This window comes from Acomys minous, assembly GCF_964271855.1.
Source record: "Acomys minous genome assembly, chromosome: 10".
Lineage (NCBI taxonomy): Eukaryota > Metazoa > Chordata > Mammalia > Rodentia > Muridae > Acomys > Acomys minous.
This window is the reverse complement of record NC_140491.1, coordinates 68368264-68387962: the sequence shown is the minus strand read 5'-3', so window position 1 is coordinate 68387962 and position 19699 is coordinate 68368264.

Genomic DNA, 19699 nt, shown 5'->3' with positions numbered 1-19699 from the left:
AATATTCCGCAAATCCTGTTGGAGTGTTGTTGAACTGTTTTTTAATCAGTTACTTAGTTATTGAGTGTATGTGGGCCACCACAGGAGTGTGGGGGTCAGAGGGCGCCTCTGTGGAATGTTTGCTCTCTGGACCTCTGTGTTGGCTCTGGGGACTGCACGTAGGCTTCCAGGCTTTCTCAGCAGGAAAAGTTCCTGCTGAGTCATTTATTGATTTATTTATTTTGGTTTTGTTGTTGCTGTTGTTGCTGTTGTTTGAGACAGGGTTTCTCTGTGTAGTCCTGGCTGTCCTGGACTTGCTCTGTAGACCAGGCTGGCCTCAAATTCACAGTGATCCACCTGCCTCTGCCTCAGTGCTGGGATTAAAGGTGTGTGCCACCATGTCTGGCAGAGCCATTTATTTTTATTTTTACTGTTTGCTTGGTTTTGTTTGTTTGGTTGTTTTTTTTTTTTTTTTTTTGCTTTTTCAAGACAAAGTCTCACTCTGAAGCCCTGACTGTTCTGGACTCATTATGTAGATCAGGATGGCCTCAAAATCACAGAGATCCTCCTGCCTCTGCATCCTGAAGGCTGGGATTAAAGCCATGTACCACTACACCCCACACCCTCCTCATCACTATCAACCCACCACCACCACCACCACCACCATCATCACCATCACTCCTGAGACAGGGTCTCACTATGTAACTCTGACTGGCCTGTAACTTGCTTTGTAGACCAGGCTGTTCACAAACTCAAGAGACTTGCCTGCTTCTGCCTCCCCGAGTGCTGGGATTAAAGGCGCGCGCCGTTCATCGCAACGAGTCATCAGTCTGGTTCGAGGCCTCTGGCTTCTGCTGTGCTATCAATACTGGATCACCACCTGGACTCCTCTCAGACAGTCTACGGTTGCCCTCTGTGTCGTGGAGGCGCTGCAGCTTTGGACCTGCAGGACTGGCCCTTTTGTGCGCTTCAGCCGATCAGAGCTGGTGCAGTTGTGGGGGCGGGCCAACTCAGACCTGGATCTGGGCCCCGGGAGGTGGCCCAGGTTAATCAGTCTGCCAGCTCTCCTGTGCCCACATCACCAGGGTGAGCTCTCCAGTACTGCCCCACTTAGCTTTCCCAGTGCCACAGCCGGCAAGGGGCAGGGGCAGCTCAGCTGCATGCCCATCACTAGGGTCAGTTCTATTATACTGCGCAGGCGAGGTGCAGAGCCCGCTCTCCTGCCCCGGTGAGGGGCTGGCTTCTTTCTTTCTTTCTTTCTTTCTTTCTTTCTTTCTTTCTTTCTTTCTTCCTTCCTTCCTTCCTTCCTTCCTTTCTTTCTGTCTTTTTTGGTTTTCCGAGACAGGGTTTCTCTGTGTAGCCCTGGCTGTCCTGGGCTCGCTTTGTAGACCAGGCTGGCCTTGAACTCACAGAGATCCACCTGCCTCTGCCTCCCGAGTGCAGCCACCATGCCTGGCTGCTGGCTTGTTTCTTAATCTTGAGGATGTGCCTGCCAGCCTCCTCTTCTGCTACCCCCACACCCCACCCCTGTAATAGATCATATATATATGGAGATTTTCTAGTTACCTGTTCTATATCCCAAATAAATGACATAGAGACTTATTAAATTTACGAATAAGCTTCAAGCTTAATAACTGGCCAGATACGCATTTATATCAACCTTCTATGCAAGTCCTGCTATTTCCCAGTCGCCAGCCCCGAGTCACTTGCCATATTTTTCCTGTCTGGGCTGTCTCTGCTCCATCAAGCCATGTCCTTTCTCTACCTACATTTTTTTTCTTTCTTCTCTCCTCCCCTTTCCCTACTGGTCCCTACCTGAGACCCGAGAGCAGGAATGGAGGCCCCACCCACCTGTCTCCTCTCCCCAGAATTGGCTGTTCAGCCTCTTTATTAACCAATCAGAGATAACTGGGAGCAAAGTTTATGCAACATAGACCGGTATAAGTAAGAATGCCCTTGTCCGGACTGCAACCAGATCTGGGGGTGGGGGTGGGGGCCAGAATTCAGCGTTTGTATACATAGAACACCAGACCGAGCTCCAGCATACCCCGCCCCCAATGTCGCTGGAGGCTGTGGGTGGAGTGACCAGTGAGAGGGAAGGGAAGCCATGCCCACAAAGAGAAAGGGTGCATTACAGGGCTCACCCCATTTTCTCATGTTCAACAATCTAGAGGGGCTGAGAGGTGGAGAACAGCATCCAGTCCCTCCATGTGGAAGGAAATAGCCAAACAAGTAAAAAAAAAAAATTCATATTTCTCTGGCTCCATTAATTCAATCTTGTTTTCTTCCTTCTTTTCTTCCTTCCTTTCTTTTTAAATAATTTGATTATTTTTATTTTTATGTGCATTGGTATTTTGCCTCCATGTATGTCTGTGTGCGGGTGTCAGATCTTGGAGTTATAGACAGTTGTGAGCTGCCACGTGGCTGCTGAGAGTTGAACCCTGGGTCCTCTGGAAGAACAGTCAGTGCTCTTAACTGCTGAGCCATTCCTTCAGCCCCCGATCTTACTGTGCTGGAGCACATCTTTGATCCCAGCACTCAGGAGGCAGAGGCAGGCGGATCTCTGTGAGATGAGCCTGGTCTACAGAGCGAGCTTCAGGACAGCCAGGGTTATATAGTGAGACCCTGCCTCAAAGCACAAAACAAATAAGCTACAACAAAAGAGTTGGGAGACTGGGAAGTTGGCTCAGGTTTAGGCCACTGTCTGTTCTCTCAGAGGACCTGGCACCTACATGGTGGCTCACAGCCACCTGTAACTCCAGTTCTAGGGGATCTGACACCCTCCTCTGGGCTCTAAGTGCTCCCACATGTGTGTACACATACATTCCTTCAGGCACGCACATGAATACCACCGTTAATCCCGGCACTCAGGAGGCAGAGGGAGGCACATCCCTATGAATTCAAGGCCAGCCTGGTCTACACAGAGAGGTGTAGGCCATCCAGGGCTACACAGAGAAACTCTGTGTATATATATATATAATCGCCCTGCCCAGCCTTAATTCCAGCACTTGGGAGGCAGAAGCAGGCAGATCTCTGAGTTCAAGGCCAGCCTGGCCTACAGAGAAAATTTCAAGATAGCCAAGGCTACACAGAGAAACTAAAAAAGACACAACACACACATAATACATACATATATTTTTATTTTTATCATTTTAAGTTATGTTTGTGTGTTTGTGTGGGTATGTGCATGTGGGTTCATGTGCCTTTGGAGGTCAGAGATATCAGCTCCTTACAGCATTGTGTGTGTGTGTGTGTGTGTGTGTGTGTGTGTGTGTGTGTCTTGGGGTCTCATGTAGCCCAGGCTGACCTCTGGCTTGCTATGTAGCCAAAGATGAGCTTCCCTTCCAATCCTCCTGCCTCCACAACCAAAGTGCCGGGATTGTAGGCCTTTGTCACCACTCACAGTTTTATGCAGTGCTGGAGACAGAGTGCTTTGTAAATGCCAGGCAAACACTCTACCAACTGAGCTCCAGCCCCAGATGGATCCTACTTTTTTTTTTTTTTTTACTGTCAATTGGTTGTGGCTGAGTTGCTGCTGGGCCCCAGTATCCATGCTCCCTCTGGCAAAGTCATAAAAGGTTTCCCTGGGGCATAGTGATCTTGATTAGGACTGTTTCCCAGCCTCCCATGGTCTTTGAGAAGTAGAAATGGCCACAGGGATCGGGATGAAACAACACCAGGAGCTTGTGTCTATGTCCCTGACACCTCACAACTCCAGCCATTACTTAGGAAGAAATAACATCCCTTACCCTCATTTTGGGTTTCTGTCAGCAGCTAAACCTGTATCCTAATATCACACCTTTGCTGAGATTCTTTTCCTTTGCCTTTTATGGTTCATGTTTCTTCTGGGTTGAGCATCTCTTAGGGGCTTCAGGGTTGAGCATCTCTTAGGGGCTTCTGGCAAGAAGAGTTTGTGCATGGAAAATGCTTGGCTTTTGTGTGTCTGAAAGTTTTCCCTCCTGCACCAACCATTCCGTGGTAGTTTAGCTGGGTATATTACTGGACCATGATGCTTCAATTTTCTTAGCATGCTAAAGTAATTGTTTTCTTGTGTGTGTGTGTAGATAAACAAAATCCTGCCATGGAGTTATTCTTCATTTCTTTGTTAGTTTTTACTCCCTCATGGCTAATTATAAGATTTTATCTTTGCTGTTCTGAGTTATGGCATATCTCTTTCTTTCTTTCTTTCTTTCTTTCTTTCTTCTTCTTCTTCTTCTTCTTCTTCTTCTTCTTCTTCTTCTTCTTCTTCTTCTTCTTCTTCTTTTTCTTCTTCTTAATCTTCATTTGTTTCTCTATGTTATCTTGGCCATCCTGGACTCGTTTTGTAGACCATGCTGGCCTCGAACTCACAGTGATCCACCTGCCTCTGCCTCTCGAGTGCTAGGATTAAAGGCGTGCACCACCACACCTGGATCCAGAATTTCTTTTTCTTTAAGTAAAAACTATTATTTTATGTGTAGGGGTGTTTGGTTGCATTAATGCCCGTGTGCCACATTTGTACCTGGTGCCTGAGGTGACCAGAAGAAGGTGTTAGGTCTCTTGGAACTGTAGTTACAGATGGTTGTTTGTTACCATGTGGGTGTTCAGTACCAAGTTTGGGTCCTCCAGAAGAGCTGACTCTCTCCCCCCCCCCCACCCCACCCCCACCCCCGTGTGTGTGTGTGTGTGTGTGTGTGTGTGTGTGTGTGTGTGTGTGTGTCTTGAGAGTATATGCCATGTGTTGGGAAGTGATGGTAGAGGCCCAAAGAGGGGATCAGATCTGTACCCCAGCCCACAGTTACAGTTACAGGCAGCATGTGGTGCTGGGAGTCAAACTCAAGCCCTCTGGAAGAGCAGCAGGTGCTCTTTCTTTCTGTTTGTTTGTTTGTTTGCTTTGTTTTGTTTTTTCAAGACAGGGTTTCTCTGTGCAGCCTTGGCTGTCCAGGTCTCACCTTAACAACTGGGTCATCTCTCCATCTCTCCTTCCTCCAACTTCTCTTATTCATTGGGACTCCGCTGGGTGTTCTTGTGTGTTTTGTGTGTGTGTTTTGTTTTGCTTTGTTTTTGGTTTTTGTTTGTTTGTTTGTTTTCTCTGTGTGCCTTGGCCATCTTGGGCTCACTTTGATTTTGTTTTTGGTTGTTTTTTTTTTTTTTTTTTTTTTTTTTTTTTTTTTTAGTTTTTTGAGACAGGGTTTCTCTGTGTAGCCTTGGCTGTCCTGGATTCACTTTGTAGACCAGGCTGGCTTCCAACTCACAGAGATCCTCCTGTCTCTGCCTCCCGAGCGCTGGGATTAAAGGTGTGCGCCACCACAGCTACATGTTCTTATTCTGAAAACTCAAGTCATTACTTACTTCCTTATAACTCCCCGTTAATATTTCTTCGAATCAATTTCTTGTCATTTCTTCTGTGTCATACTTCTGGAAGCCCAATTGTCATTTGTGCATTTGACCTTTTACTATTGTCTCCTCTTGCTCTTAACTTCTATTTTAGAGTTCTTATAATCCCATTTTTTTCCTTTTTTACTGTGTGTGTGTGTGTGTGTGTGTGTGTGTGTGTGTGTGTGTGTGTTGAGTATGTCTATGTGTGGGTTCATATGAGAGGGAGTATGTATGTGGCATGTGGTCTGTGCCCATGTGTGTGTACAAGTACAGGACATCGAGTGCCCTGCTTTGTCTGTTACTCTTTGCTTCATTCCCTTGAGACAGGACCTAGGCTGGCTTACAGTAAGCCCCACTGAGGATCCTAGTTCAAGTCCCAGCGCTCACAACCATCTGCATCTCTGTCTCTAGAGCACCTGCCACACACATGCGTGCACATACGTGCACACACAAATGAATCTTCATACTAACAAAATATGTATTCTGGGGGCTGGGGAGATGACTTGGGGGTGAGGGCCTGTTGTTGTAGTTGTTTTATGTCTTTAGCTATTTTTTTTTTAAAGATTTATTTATTATGTGTACATTATGCATCAGATCACATTATAGATGGTTGTGAGCCACCCTCTCTATCTATGATCTGTCCGTCCGTCTGTCTGTCTGTCTGCCACGGGTCTAACTCTGAAGCTCTAGGGATCTGATCCAGTGCATCCCAGGCAAGCTCGCTACCACTGAGGTCGGCTCCCTACCTCACTCACACCTCTCCTCTGGTCTCCAGCCCTTGGTTGTGCCATCTGAGGTTCCTGGAGCGCCCAGTCTTTGGGTGGCTTTGCAGCTGGGTCTTAGTCATGGCCTTCTTCATCCTGCAATTTTTTTTTTCTTTGTGTGCTCACCTGCGGGCTCTCTGGAACCTTGGCTGAAGCCCAGGCTTTGGTCTTCAGAGTGCCTGCGTTGTTTCTGCTCAGTGTCTAAGGACCCTTCTGTGCGTTAATTTCTTGCCTTGGGCATCTCCAGGGCAGGAGGAAGAGTAGAGTCTAAATTTAAAATCCAAACCCCTTGAGAACCAAGACTCTAGAAATCTCCAGGCCCTGGCAGTGGCCCCCCAACCGAAGGCGTTCTTTTACCTTCTCAGGGACACTGTGGCTCTGCAGGTCTGGCTCTAAGTGGGGGCTCACTGGCCACGTTTCTTGTCCCCACAGGGACTGTAAACTCCAGTCCTCAAGCTAGCCTGGCCAACGGCTGGCCCAGGCCCTCCCCCGCTGCAACAATACTGGCTCGGCATTCCTGCCTGGTTTTCAGCTTCTTTGTTGAGATCCCTAGGGAACTCCGTCCTTTCTAGCAAGCTCAGCCATGCATTTAAAAGGGTGTTTGTTATATTTTCCCCGCTACCATTCCCAACCAGCACTTGTAGCAAAGGGGTTTTCTAAGCTGTTGCCAGAGATGGAAGTCCTGGGTTTTTCTTATTGCTGTTAAACACACACACACACACACACACACACACACACACACACCAAACCTCGATATCTTTGTATCTCTGCATTTCCCGGTGGCGCAGAGGACCCAGAGAGGCCCTGTGAATTTGAGGGAAATAGAACTGAACTGCTTGGTAGTTTAGCCACAGTCCTGGTGTCTGAAGCAGCCCTGGCTCTGAGGATTTGTCTGGGCTCTTCTTTGAGGATGCTTAGATAGAGCCCAGGGCCACACTGGCCCCATGGACCAGCTGTAAACACACCAACCCGCAGCTACCATTTCTACACCTATACCCCACCTCTCTCTCTCTTTCCTTCCCCCCTGCCCGCCCTACCACCCCCGTACCCCCCTCCTTATTTTGAAACAAAGTCTCTCTATGTAATTCTGGCCGGCCTGAAACATGCTATGTAGGCCACGCTGACCTAAAACTCAAAGCAATCCATGAGCCTCTGCCTCCCGCATGCTAGGGTTAGCGGAGTGACATTTATTTCTTTATGTGTGTGCACTTGTCACAGGGAGTGTGTGACTGTCGAAAGGCAATCTGTGGGAGTTGCTTCTGTTGGTAAATGGAGAAGCGCCCACATTTTAGAACCAGGTGCTCCCCCAGCCCACCTTCAGTGGCCACGTCGTCACCAGCAGCCAAATGCGACACATTACCTCTGGGGCCCTATGCACCTGCAGCCGACCTACCTTTCTGCTCACCGATGGCTCAGCACTCTATCCCCTGGGGCAATTGGTAAGTTTGCCCTTTGGTTGGTATAAAAGCTTTGGTGAATCGCTGAGTCTGAGGGAGCGACCATTGAGCGTCTGGTACCCCTCTGGTATTCTAGGAGGCAGGGGTTCCCCCAGCCATGGTCTTTAGGGTTGATCCTTTTCCCTGACTCCACCTCTGACCCCACCTCTGACCCTTTCTCTTGGGTGAGGCTTCACTTTTGCCTTTTGGCTTCACTTAAGAGCCCTGTCTCCTTGGGCTGTTAGCTCTGACCCCCATTGAGGGTGGTGGTGACCCACTGAACAGCTTGTGTCTTCCCACTCGGTCCTCCCTGAGTTCTGGGAATGCCCTAGACATCACACTTAGAACCTCCCCCGATTCCTCACCCACGGGAGCTGCATCCTCCATACTTTTGGGCTCCCCTTCAGGATGCCTCTTAGCCTTCCACTCCTCCACCAGTGCCCCGCGTAAGGGCTTCTAGACATGGTTGGTCTCCTTTGCAGTTGAGTCTGGCCTCAGTGTCCCTTAGACAATCAATCAAAATGGCTGCCTACCAGCACCTTAGACATGGGACCTTTACAATTGCTGTCAGCGCTCAGGGATATGGAGAGATATTCCCTGTGCCCAAGCTTTCTCTCATCTTCAATCCAAGTCTTCCTTTTCTTCTTCCTGTTCCCACACTCAGCTCCTTCTAGCCATAAAGACACTTCCTCCACTACTCTTTTATTTATTTATTTATTTATTTATTTATTTTGGTTTTTCGAGACAAGGTTTCTCTGTGTAGCCTTGGCTGTCCTGGACTCGCTTTTGTAGACCAGGCTGGCCTCGAACTCACAGCGATCCGCTTGCTTGCCTCTGCCTCCTGAGTGCTGGGATTAAAGGCGTGCGCCACCACGCCCAGCTCCTCCACTACTCTTGATCCTGCTAATGAGTCCCCCCATCAGCCTCAGCTCACAGTTCCTTCTCTTCCTGCATCCCCTTCTGTCCCCCTTCTCCCTCTCCAGAGACAGCTGCTCTGACCCGACCCTCCCGGCACCCACTTTCACCCTACCAGCAGCCTTCCTCCATATGGGCTTCCCCACTATTTGCTTCAGCTTATCCGTGGGACCCCCCTCCCCCCGCCTCTACTTCTCCCTCTCTAACCTAACCCTGCCCACGTCTCCCTTTTTGGGAGGTTGCTGGGGTGCATGGCCTGGTCAAGATACATGTCCCCTTTTAATTAAGTGAGCCCTCTCAGATAGGAAACAACCAACCCCCTGGGGTCTTGTATATTTCAGACTCCTCTACTTTCATCAATTAGGTCATTCCAATACATTATCCAATCCCATAGTCTCGCCTTCCATGACATATATGTGGTTCTAAAACATACTGCCCGAAGAGCGCAGGTGAGTTTGGGAACAGAGCACGTGCACATGGAGTCCACCAAGTCCACCCAGCTGGGGCTGACGTGGTCCCCAAACAACTGGCCCAATTGAGCCGGGCGGTGGTGGCGCACGCCTTTAATCCCAGCACTCAGGAGGCAGAAGCAGGTGGATCTCTGTGAGTTCGAGGCCAGCCTGGTCTACAAAGTGAATCCAGGGCAGCCAAGGCTAACACAGAGAGACTCTGTCTCAAAAAACAAACACAAAACAAAACAAAAACAAACAAACAACTGGCCCAACCAACTGGGGTCTCCAATGGAACATACAACTTGCCTCTCTTGGTAAGACTGCCCTTAAGCCAGAAAACTAAGAGAAACAGCAAGGGGTCCCCTAAGACAAACATGAAAAGGGATCTCCATTCTGAGAAGCCCCACAAAGGCCAATGTAGACCCTGAAAACCCAAGGATAAGCAGCTCCTCATAACCTACTTTTCTTCCCAGAATTTTCCTGACATAAAGCACAAACTTAAGTGCTAACCGCACAGTCTTGGTGCTGGTCTTTAAGTGTACCATGGAAGAGAAGGAAAGGCCCATAAACAAAAATAGCAAATGCTGGCCAAGGCCGCTCAACCAATTTCTGCAACTACCTAGGCTCCCTCGCCTCCTGAGGCCTGAAGACCACCAGGCCCCTGCTTCAAATGTGGCCAGGAGGGTCACCGGGCCTGGGCTTGCTCTGACCCCCCACAGGGTACCCTGGCCATGAACAAAGTGCCATCATGAGGGACACTAGGCTGTTGATTGTCCCCTGTGTCCCTTAAGGTATGGGGACATCAGACCTAGATGACCCTCCAGCCAGCCTCAGGCCACAAATGATGACTGTAGGGGCTTGGGTTCCACCACTCGCATCTCCACAGGGAACCCCATAGTCATATGGTATCAGGGTGACGCATCTCCTTCCTCCTGGACACCAGCACCAATTACTGGGTACTGATGGAGTTTTGGGGATCCCCTTTCCCCATTCCTTATTGTTGGGGTAGGGGGACAATCTTATCAACCTCACCAGACCCCACTAGACAGTTACATTTTCAGGGGTGTTCTTTTGATGGTGACAATCTGTCCTGTCCCCATATTGGGAAGGGATCTTCTAGCCAAAAATGGTAGCCTCTATTTTCCTTGCTCCCCCCATTTGCCTGACCCCAAGCTCACCCCCAGCTTTTTTCCTCCTTCTCCTAGCCATCCAACCTACTGGTTCCAACATACCATTTCCCTTGACAGCCTCTCACATGGACTCCCCCAAATCTGGCATACCCAAACCCCTTCTGTTACCAAACACCATTGCCCTGTCACCATCCAGTCACAGGCTCCTGCCTAGGACTTCACCCAAGCTCAGTACCCACTCTCACTCCACAGCCTCAGGGGACTTAAGCCAGCCATTTCTGAACTCCTAAGAGCACCCACATCTTCCCTCTTTTGGTCTTGAACTCACGGCAATCCACCTGCCTCTGCCTCCCAAGTACATCTTCCCTCTTTAACACCCCAGTGCTTGCAGTTATAAAGGCCAGTGGGGCCCTCTTGCCTGGCTTAAGACCCCTGGCTCATCAGTTCTGCAGTGGTCTTGCTCGCTAACCCTTACACTCTCTCTTCCACTGTCTGCTCAGGGACCCCCCACTTCTTAGTCCTGGACTGACCCTGATACCCTCTTCTCTATGCAACTTACCTGGACTGTCCTACCCCAGGGGCTCTAGGACAACCCCCGGCAAAAATGTAGATGACCTTCTCCATTGCAGATTGTCCCTACACATTACCCAAATTGACACCTCTGCTCTTCCAAGTTTCTTTCTTTAAAAAAAAAAAATACTTATTTATTATACAGTGCTCTGCCTGCATGGACACGGCATGGCAGAAGAGGGCATTAGATCACATTATAGATGGCTGTGAGCCATCATGTGGTTGCTGGGAATTGAACTCAGGACCTTTGGAAGAACAGTCAGTGCTCTTAACCTCTGAGCCATCTCTTCAGCCCCTCTTCCAAGTTTCTTGTCCGGCAGGGGCTATAGAGTCTGGCCATCTAAGGTCCAAAGGTCTACCCATCAGGTCACTTCCTTGGGCCTATTACTCCAACCCACAAAACCATTACCTTGGAGAGAAATCACCTAACCCATCCCGTTTCCCTCTATGTAACAGATGAAGAGGGATACGCCGTAGGGGTCCTAGGTCCTAGGCTGCCCACTGGGACCTTCCTTTGCACCTGAGGTATGCCTGTAAAAGAAATTAGACCTTACAGACTGGAGAGATGGCTTAGTGGTTAAGAGCACTGATTGCTCTTCCAGAGGTCCTGAGTTTAATTCCCAGCAACCACATGCTGGCTCACAACCATCTATAATGAGATCTGGTGTCCTTTTTTGGCCTGCAAGCAGAATACTATATAAATAATAAATAAATAAATAAATAAATAAATAAATAAATAAATACTTAAAAAAAAAAAAAAGAAGCTAGACATTACCACCCAGGGATGGACACACTGCATACATACTTTAGCAGCTGCCAAGCTTTTCATACATGAACCCAAAAAAATTACCTTTCAGGTCACCTACCACTTTCATCCCTGCCCACAACCTGTCCCATCTCCTAATGTACAAAGGCTTACAAACTCTCTTTCCCTCCCTCCCTCCCTCCCTCTGCCCCTCCCTCTCCCCCCCCCCCAGGTTCTCTTTCCCAGTGGCACCAGTGGAAGATGCCACACTTGCTTTGCGGTGGCACTAGTGGAAGATGCCACACCTACTTTGTAATCATTTCCAACACCCAACACCCCAAATCTTCCCCATCACAGACCACTTCCGCATCTTGCTCTTGAATTGAAACCTTCGAGGAACTACTGCCCCCACCCCTCTCACATACAGGAGGCCACGCTGCCACAGGCCGTCTGGTACCTGGTCCACAGATGGCATCTCCTTTCTATAGAAGGGAGCAAAAGAGCAGGCTGTGCCATAGCGTCAAATACAGAAGTGGCTGAGGCACACGTCCTCCCTGCCCGACCACTAACCAACAGGATGCACCGATAGCTCTCACTGGTGCCTTCTATTTGGCACAAGGATGATGCCTGACCGTCTATACAGATCCCAAATATGCCTTTCACACCCTCCTGTCTCACGCTGCCATCTGGGAAGAGCCTGGGCTACTTACAACAAAAAGAGGATCACTAACCAAGGCAGACCAAATTACAGCCATGCTAAAAGCCTCTCCATGTCTCCAGAGCTTTAAGAATTGTTCACTGTCGGTCTTACCAGCTCCTTACCCTTAGAGCCATTGAATCTGAGGGAAACAACCGAGCCAATGACATGGCTAGAGCTGCGGCCCTTGGAGGCCCAGACCTGTCTCACCCACCACAGGGACAGCCTTGCATTGTCGCCCACATCCCTACGCTCACCCTCCGATGCTGCCACAAGTTCACAGACACCTGCACTCCATAGTGAGCTCCAGGACAATCTAGGCTGCCATGTGAGATCGTGTCTCAAAAAATAATAAAATAAAGCCAAGCATGCTGGTGTGCATGGCTTTAATCCCAGCACTCTGAGTTGGAGTTTGGTCTACATAGTGAGTTCCAGGATAGCCAAGGCTAAGCAGAGAGATCCTGTCTCAAGATCCATCCCCACAAAAAAACAAAACAAAACAAACAAACAAACAAAACACAACAAAATAAAATAAATACAATGGTTGAGAATGTCATTCTGTCTCACAAGAGGACCTTTTCAAGGCATAATTCACTAGAACTTGATGGTAAGTGTCTGGGAACAAAGTGTCAAAGGTCACAGGGTCAGGTGGCAAAACACCAAAGGTTCCAAAGGGGTTCAGCCCCTGCCTGGGTCACAGAGGACTTGGAAATGAACTCACCCTCATCCTGTGTCCTTGGATTGATCTCCTACAGCCCCAATGCCCGCACCCCACACCCTCCGCCCTTCTAGGGGAGAGCAGGGAGGCAGCTTCCTGGAGGTGGTGCAACTCAACACTCACTCAGAGACCTCCAGGCCCCAGATGTGAGCTTCTGGCACAGACCAGACCTGGCTGAACCTCATCACTGACTTGCTTGGCAAAGCGTGCTGGCAAACCCAGGTTTACTCTGGGTCATTTGCATCTCATTTGCATTGATCTGCATATGTGGCGGCACAGCCTGGTCTCTTATGCATTTAAATTGCGAGTTATTTGTCTCTCTTTGAAAGCTCTCATTTTTCCCCCAAGGGGATTTGGCCCCATTTCCTCTGGTCCCCCCTTTTAACAAAAATCTGTTGAGGTCACTCAGCTTAAGGGAAAGCCTTAGAGCTGGGGTGCAACGATGGGAGTTGGCTCTTTGGATTTCTAGAACCATTCTTTAAAAAAAAAAAAGTACTGATGGCTGGATTGGACACATGTCCCTTGTGCTACAGATGAGGAGACTGAGGAGTCAGTGGGATGTCCAGTCTTAGCTTGTTGGGAGCAGGAGTCAGGGGCCAGGGCTTCTGATGGCAGGCTGGGAAGGCCCTGAGAGGACATCTTTCTGTACTTGGAGGGAGGGGGTCCAGACAGGGACAAGGTCTCCTAGAAGGGTCACCTAGCTAGTCAAGGTATCTGCAGTGGCTTCCACAGCCCCATTCAAAGACAGTGGGTTCCAAGCTGGACATGGTGGCGCACGCCTTTAATCCCAGCATTGGGGAGGCAGAGGCAGGCCGATCTCTGTGAGCTCGAGGCCAGCCTGGTCTACAAAGTGAGTCCAGGACAGCCAAGGCTACACAGAGAAACCCTGTCTTGAAAAACCAAAACAAACAAACAAACAACAACAACAAAACAAAGACAGTGAGTCCCTCCACATGGTGCAGCTGTGGATGATATAGTCCAAATGAAAGGGTTCCCTACAAATACTGAGTGTTGTAATTTTTCTTTTTTCTTATTTAGGTTATTTGAAGCCAATCGAATGAGCATCACTATGCAGCCATGAACTGGGTAGGTGGCTTCCTCTTGCCCTCCCTCGGGGCACATCCTAGAAGGTGCTGGTCCCTTCCTGAGCTTATGTCTCTCCAGAAGTTACTCTCTCAGGCAATGGCGGTGTGTGTGCTCTGCAGGATCACCAGAGTTGCATGGGGGACTTCCTCAAAACCAGCACATTAAAAGAGCTGAGCACCACCCATCTCTCTGCCTCCTGAGGAGGGATGCCATGCGGGGACCAGCTACCTCACCCTCCTCCCTCCATGATGGAGGGAGGGGCGCTGTGCACTGCAGCAGGGGGGCTGCTCACTGCAGGGAGAGGCCTGGTCACTGCAAGGAGAGGCTGCTCACTGCAAGAGGGGGGCTGCTTGCTGTAGGAGGGGGCTACTGAGTGTAGGGAGGGGGCTGGCCATTGCAGGGAGGGGGCTGCACACTGCAGGAGAGGGCTACACACTGTAGGGAGGGGGCTGCTCACTGCAGGAGGGGGCTGCTCACTGCAGGAGGGGGCTGCTCACTGCAGGAGAGGGCTGCTCACTGCAGGAGAGGGCTGCTCACTGCAGGAGGGGGCTGCTCACTGCAGGAGGGGGCTGCTCACTGCAGGAGGGGGCTGCTCACTGCAGGAGGGGGCTGCTCACTGCAGGAGGGGGCTGCTCACTGCAGGAGGGGGCTGCTCACTGCAGGAGGGGGCTGCTCACTGCAGGAGGGGGCTGCTCACTGCAGGAGGGGGCTGCTCACTGCAGGAGGGGGCTGCTCACTGCAGGAGGGGGCTGCTCACTGCAGGAGGGGGCTGCTCAGTGCAGGAGGGGGCGGCTCGCTGCAAATGCTGCCTTTACTAAGCTTCTTGCTCTGTGCAGGCACCAACTCGGGCCTGTACTTGACTTGCTCTGCCTGCCCCACAGGGCTGTTCTCTCTTGCTGAGGTTTGGATAAAATGTACCCCTCCCCCATCCACCATCAAGGGTCCCTGTGTGAAAGGCATGGTTCCTATTTTGGTGCCACATGCCTTTAATCCCAGCACTCAGGAGGCAGAGGCAGGTGGATCGCTCTGGAGCTGAAGGATGCTGGCCAATGAGAGCATGTCCATGTATCTAGTGGGACCCTGACTTTCTCTCTGTCTCTGTGTTTCCTACCGGACAGGAGACAAAGTAGCCTCTTGCAAAAATGACTTTTCTCATTGCAGACGAGAAGCCACCTAAGGAAAGGAGAGCTCTTTTTGGCTTATAGTGTGGGGTGTAGTTCATCATGAAGGAGACGGCATGACTGCAGATATGTGAGGCAGCAGTCCTCACAGCCCAGGAGTACCTAAATTTCCCAGGGTCGCTACGACAAAATGCCACAGTCTGAGCCGCTTACTGCTGCACGAGAAGTCAGGGGTCTGCAGTGAAGGCACTGGCAGGTTGGTGAAGGCACTGGCAGGTTGGTGAAGGCACTGGCAGGTTGGTGAAGGCACTGGCAGGTTGGTGAAGGCACAGGCAGGTTGGTGAAGGCACCGGCAGGTTGGTGAAGGCACCGGCAGGTTGGTGAAGGCACAGGCAGGTTGGTGAAGGCACAGGCAGGTTGGTGAAGGCAGAGGCAGGTTGGTGAAGGCACAGGCAGGTTGGTGAAGGCAGAGGCAGGTTGGTGAAGGCACAGGCAGGTTGGTGAAGGCACAGGCAGGTTGGTGAAGGCAGAGGCAGGTTGGTGAAGGCACAGGCAGGTTGGTGAAGGCAGAGGCAGGTTGGTGAAGGCAGAGGCAGGTTGGTGAAGGCACAGGCAGGTTGGTGAAGGCACAGGCAGGTTGGTGAAGGCACAGGCAGGTTGGTGAAGGCACAGGCAGGTTGGTGAAGGCAGAGGCAGGTTGGTGAAGGCAGAGGCAGGTTGGTGAAGGCACAGGCAGGTTGGTGAAGGCAGAGGCAGGTTGGTGAAGGCACAGGCAGGTTGGTGAAGGCAGAGGCAGGTTGGTGAAGGCACAGGCAGGTTGGTGAAGGCAGAGGCAGGTTGGTGAAGGCACAGGCAGGTTGGTGAAGGCAGAGGCAGGTTGGGGAAGGCACAGGCAGGTTGGTGAAGGCACAGGCAGGTTGGTGAAGGCACAGGCAGGTTGGTGAAGGCACAGGCAGGTTGGTGAAGGCACAGGCAGGTTGGTGAAGGCACAGGCAGGTTGGTGAAGGCAGAGGCAGGTTGGGGAAGGCACAGGCAGGTTGGTGAAGGCACAGGCAGGTTGGTGAAGGCAGAGGCAGGTTGGTGAAGGCACAGGCAGGTTGGTGAAGGCACAGGCAGGTTGGTGAAGGCACAGGCAGGTTGGTGAAGGCACAGGCAGGTTGGTGAAGGCAGAGGCAGGTTGGTGAAGGCACAGGCAGGTTGGTGAAGGCACAGGCAGGTTGGTGAAGGCACAGGCAGGTTGGTGAAGGCACAGGCAGGTTGGTGAAGGCAGAGGCAGGTTGGTGAAGGCAGAGGCAGGTTGGTGAAGGCAGAGGCAGGTTGGTGAAGGCAGAGGCAGGTTGGTGAAGGCACAGGCAGGTTGGTGAAGGCACAGGCAGGTTGGTGAAGGCACATTTCCACTGTGGTCTCCTAGCTTCTCCTGACAGCTGCAGATGCTGTGCTGACTCTGGTGGTGCAGCCTGTGGAGGCTTCTTCTTCTTCTTTTCCATCTTTTCCTTCTGAGACAGAATTTCTCTGTAGCCCTGGCTGTCCTGGACTCACTTTGTAGACCAGGCTGGCCTCGAACTCACAGTGATCCTTCAGCCTCTCGAGTGCTGGAATTAAAGGTGTGCACCACCACCGCCCAGCTCCTTGGCTCCATTTTTACCTGCTGTCCTTCCTCTGGCTCCACCTCTTCCTACAAGGGCACAGACTAGAAAGTGTCTCCTTCGCTCTAGGACAGAATGACCTGTCACATTCCCAGGTAGTGGGTAGGAATTAGGATTTAGGCTTACATTAAGTGTGGGTGGTGGTGGTAGTGATAGAAACTTCTTTTTAAAATTGAAATAAAAATTCTAGGCCAGGTCTGTACCTTTAATTCCAGGATTTAAGAGGCAGAGGCAGCAGATCTCTATGAGTTCGAGACCAGCCTGACCTACCGAGCAAGCTCCAGGACAACCAGGGCTGCACAGAGAGACTGTGTCTCAAAAACAAAAACAAAATATAATAATAATAATAATAATAATAATAATAATAATAATAATAATAGAAATCAAATTCTAAACTGGAAAAATACAATACCTAAAGTTGGCCATTCGTTAGACAAGGTTTAAAGCACATTAGAAAATTGGGAGTCTGTCACCCCACCACTTGGGTAGTGGGGGCTGAAAGATCAAGAGTTCACAAGGTCCCCCTCGGCTGAGTGTCTGTCTCAAACAACACCAAAAAAAAAAATGTTTTACTCAGTTCAGAAAGGATCCCTATGGGTGGGAAAATGGCCGAGCAAGGAGTGCTTGCTGCCAAGGCTGACAGCCTCAGTCATATTAGCAGGGCCTACGTGACAGAGGAAGGGAACTGGTTCTCCACAGGCTGTCCCCTGACTTCTACGTGTGCACTGTGGCATGCATACCTGTGAGTGTACACTCTGGGTTCTCTCTCTCCCTCTGCCTTACACACATGCCCAACTGTGAGTACACACACACACACACACACACACACACACACGAGAAATAGGTAAATAAATATTTCTTCTTTTTTCTTTTTGTTTTTTGTTTGTTTGTTCGTTTTTTAGAGACAGGGTTTCCCTGTGTAGTCTTGGCTGTCCTGGACTCTCTCTGTAGCCCAGGCTGGCCTCGAACTCACAGAGATCAGCCTGCCTCTGCCTCCTTGTGTTGGTTTTTTAAAAAATATTTTTATTTATTTTATGTATATGAGGGTTCTGCCTGCATGTGCCCAGAAGAGGGCACAAAATCTCATTATAGATGGTTGTGAGCCACCTTGTGGTTGCTGGGAATTGAACTCAGGACCTCTGGAAGAGCAGATAGTGCTCTTAACCTCTCAGCCATCTGCTACCACACCCAGTTTAAATATTTATTAAAAAAAAAATAGACCAGTGAGTTTAAGGCAGGTCTAATTTTCTACAATGAAGCTCATAGAACAAAGGGTAGGGAGAAAAGAAACAAAGTGTCAATGACCCATGGGCTCAAGATAGCCCCAGACCTGGGATCTGTACCTCAGAGCAGGCAAGACCCAGAACCAGGAAGAAAGCCAATGTTTTATGGAATTGGCAGAAAATATTCCAAGTTTACCTGAAAAAAAGTTACCTGTGAGGAAGTTCAGTGACCGGAAAGGATGATTGTAAAGAAAATCCCATTAAGGGGGCTGGAAAGATGGCTCAGAGGTTAAGAACACTGTCTGCTCTTCCAAGGGTCATGAGTTCAATTCCCAGCAACCACATGGTGCCTCACAACCATCTACAATGAGGTCTGGTGCTCTCTTCTGGTGGGCATGTGTACATGCAGGCAGAGCACTGTATAAATAATAAATAAATAAATCTTATAAAGAAAGAAAGAGAGAAAATTCCATTAAGTACATGTGACCAGATGCCAAGAAGAAAGGAGTGAGTGCTTGGCTGTGTGGAGCACTGCTTAGGGCTCACAAGGGTTTTTGTTTGTTTTGTTTTGTTCTGGGAGGGGGGCTGTTGAGATAGGGTCTCTCTACATAGCCTTGTCTGCCCTGTTAAAAACACGTTTTAAGGGCTTGAGAGATGGCTCAGTGGTTAAGAGCACCATCTGCTCTTCCAGAGGTCCTTAGTTCAATTCCCAGCAACCACATGCTCAACCATCTATAATGTGATCTGGTGCCCTCTTCTGGTGTGCAGGTGTACATGCAGGCAGAGCACTGTGTACATAATAAATAAACAAATCTTAAAAAGAAAGAAAGAAAGAAAGAAAGCATTTTTAGAATGGAGAAAGCAGCGCATGGAGACGGCTCAGCTGATTAGGTCTGAGACTTGAGATTGTTCCCTGGGACCTGCATGGGAGAGAAAAACCATCTGTCTTCACAGAAGCAGCAGGGCAGGTGAGCACCACTCCACACAGTTAACAACTAGGAAGAATAACAAGAAAACAGAAAGTGTGCAGGTCTTTGAGGCCCATGGGATAATGCAGTGTTGGACTTATCACAATACAAAGTGTGGCCAAGCGGTGGTGGCGCACGCCTTTAATCCCAGCATTTAGGAGGCAGAGGCAGTCGGATCTCTGTGAGTTCAAGGCCAGCCTGATCTACAAAGTGAGTCCAGGACAGTCAAGGCCACACAGAGAAACCCTGTCTCAGAAAAACAACAAACAAACAAACAAAACAAAAAACCCCACAATGTGTGGCCGGGCAGTGGTAGTGCAAACTTCTAATCCTAGCACTTGGGAGGCAGAGGCAGGTGGATCTCTGTGAGTTTAAGGCCAGCCTGGTCTAGAGAGTGAGTTCTAGGACAGCCAAGGCGACACATATATAATCAAAGACAGAAAATCCAAAAACAAAAACAAAACCCAAACCACAGCTTGTGGCCACAGTTTCAGGCAGGAGGCCGTGGCATCCTCTCGTAAGGCTCCTACATGGTCATGATGTCATTGAGCCTTGCAGGTAAGCCGTGCTACTTTAAGAAGCATGAGCGAGGGCTGGATATGGCTCAGCAGCTAAGAACATTGACTATTCTTGCAGAGGACCTGGGTTCAATACCCAGGACCCACATGGTGGCTGACAACCATCTATAAATTCAATTCCAGAAGATTCAATGCCCTTTTCTTACATCTGAGGCGCACACACACACACACACACACACACACACACACACACACAGCACAGCCATATATGCAGACCTAATACCAATAATACATAAACTAAAATAAATAAACAAAAAAACATAAGGAAAAGAGACATTATAGAGCAGTTATTATAGTTGGGAATGGTGCACTC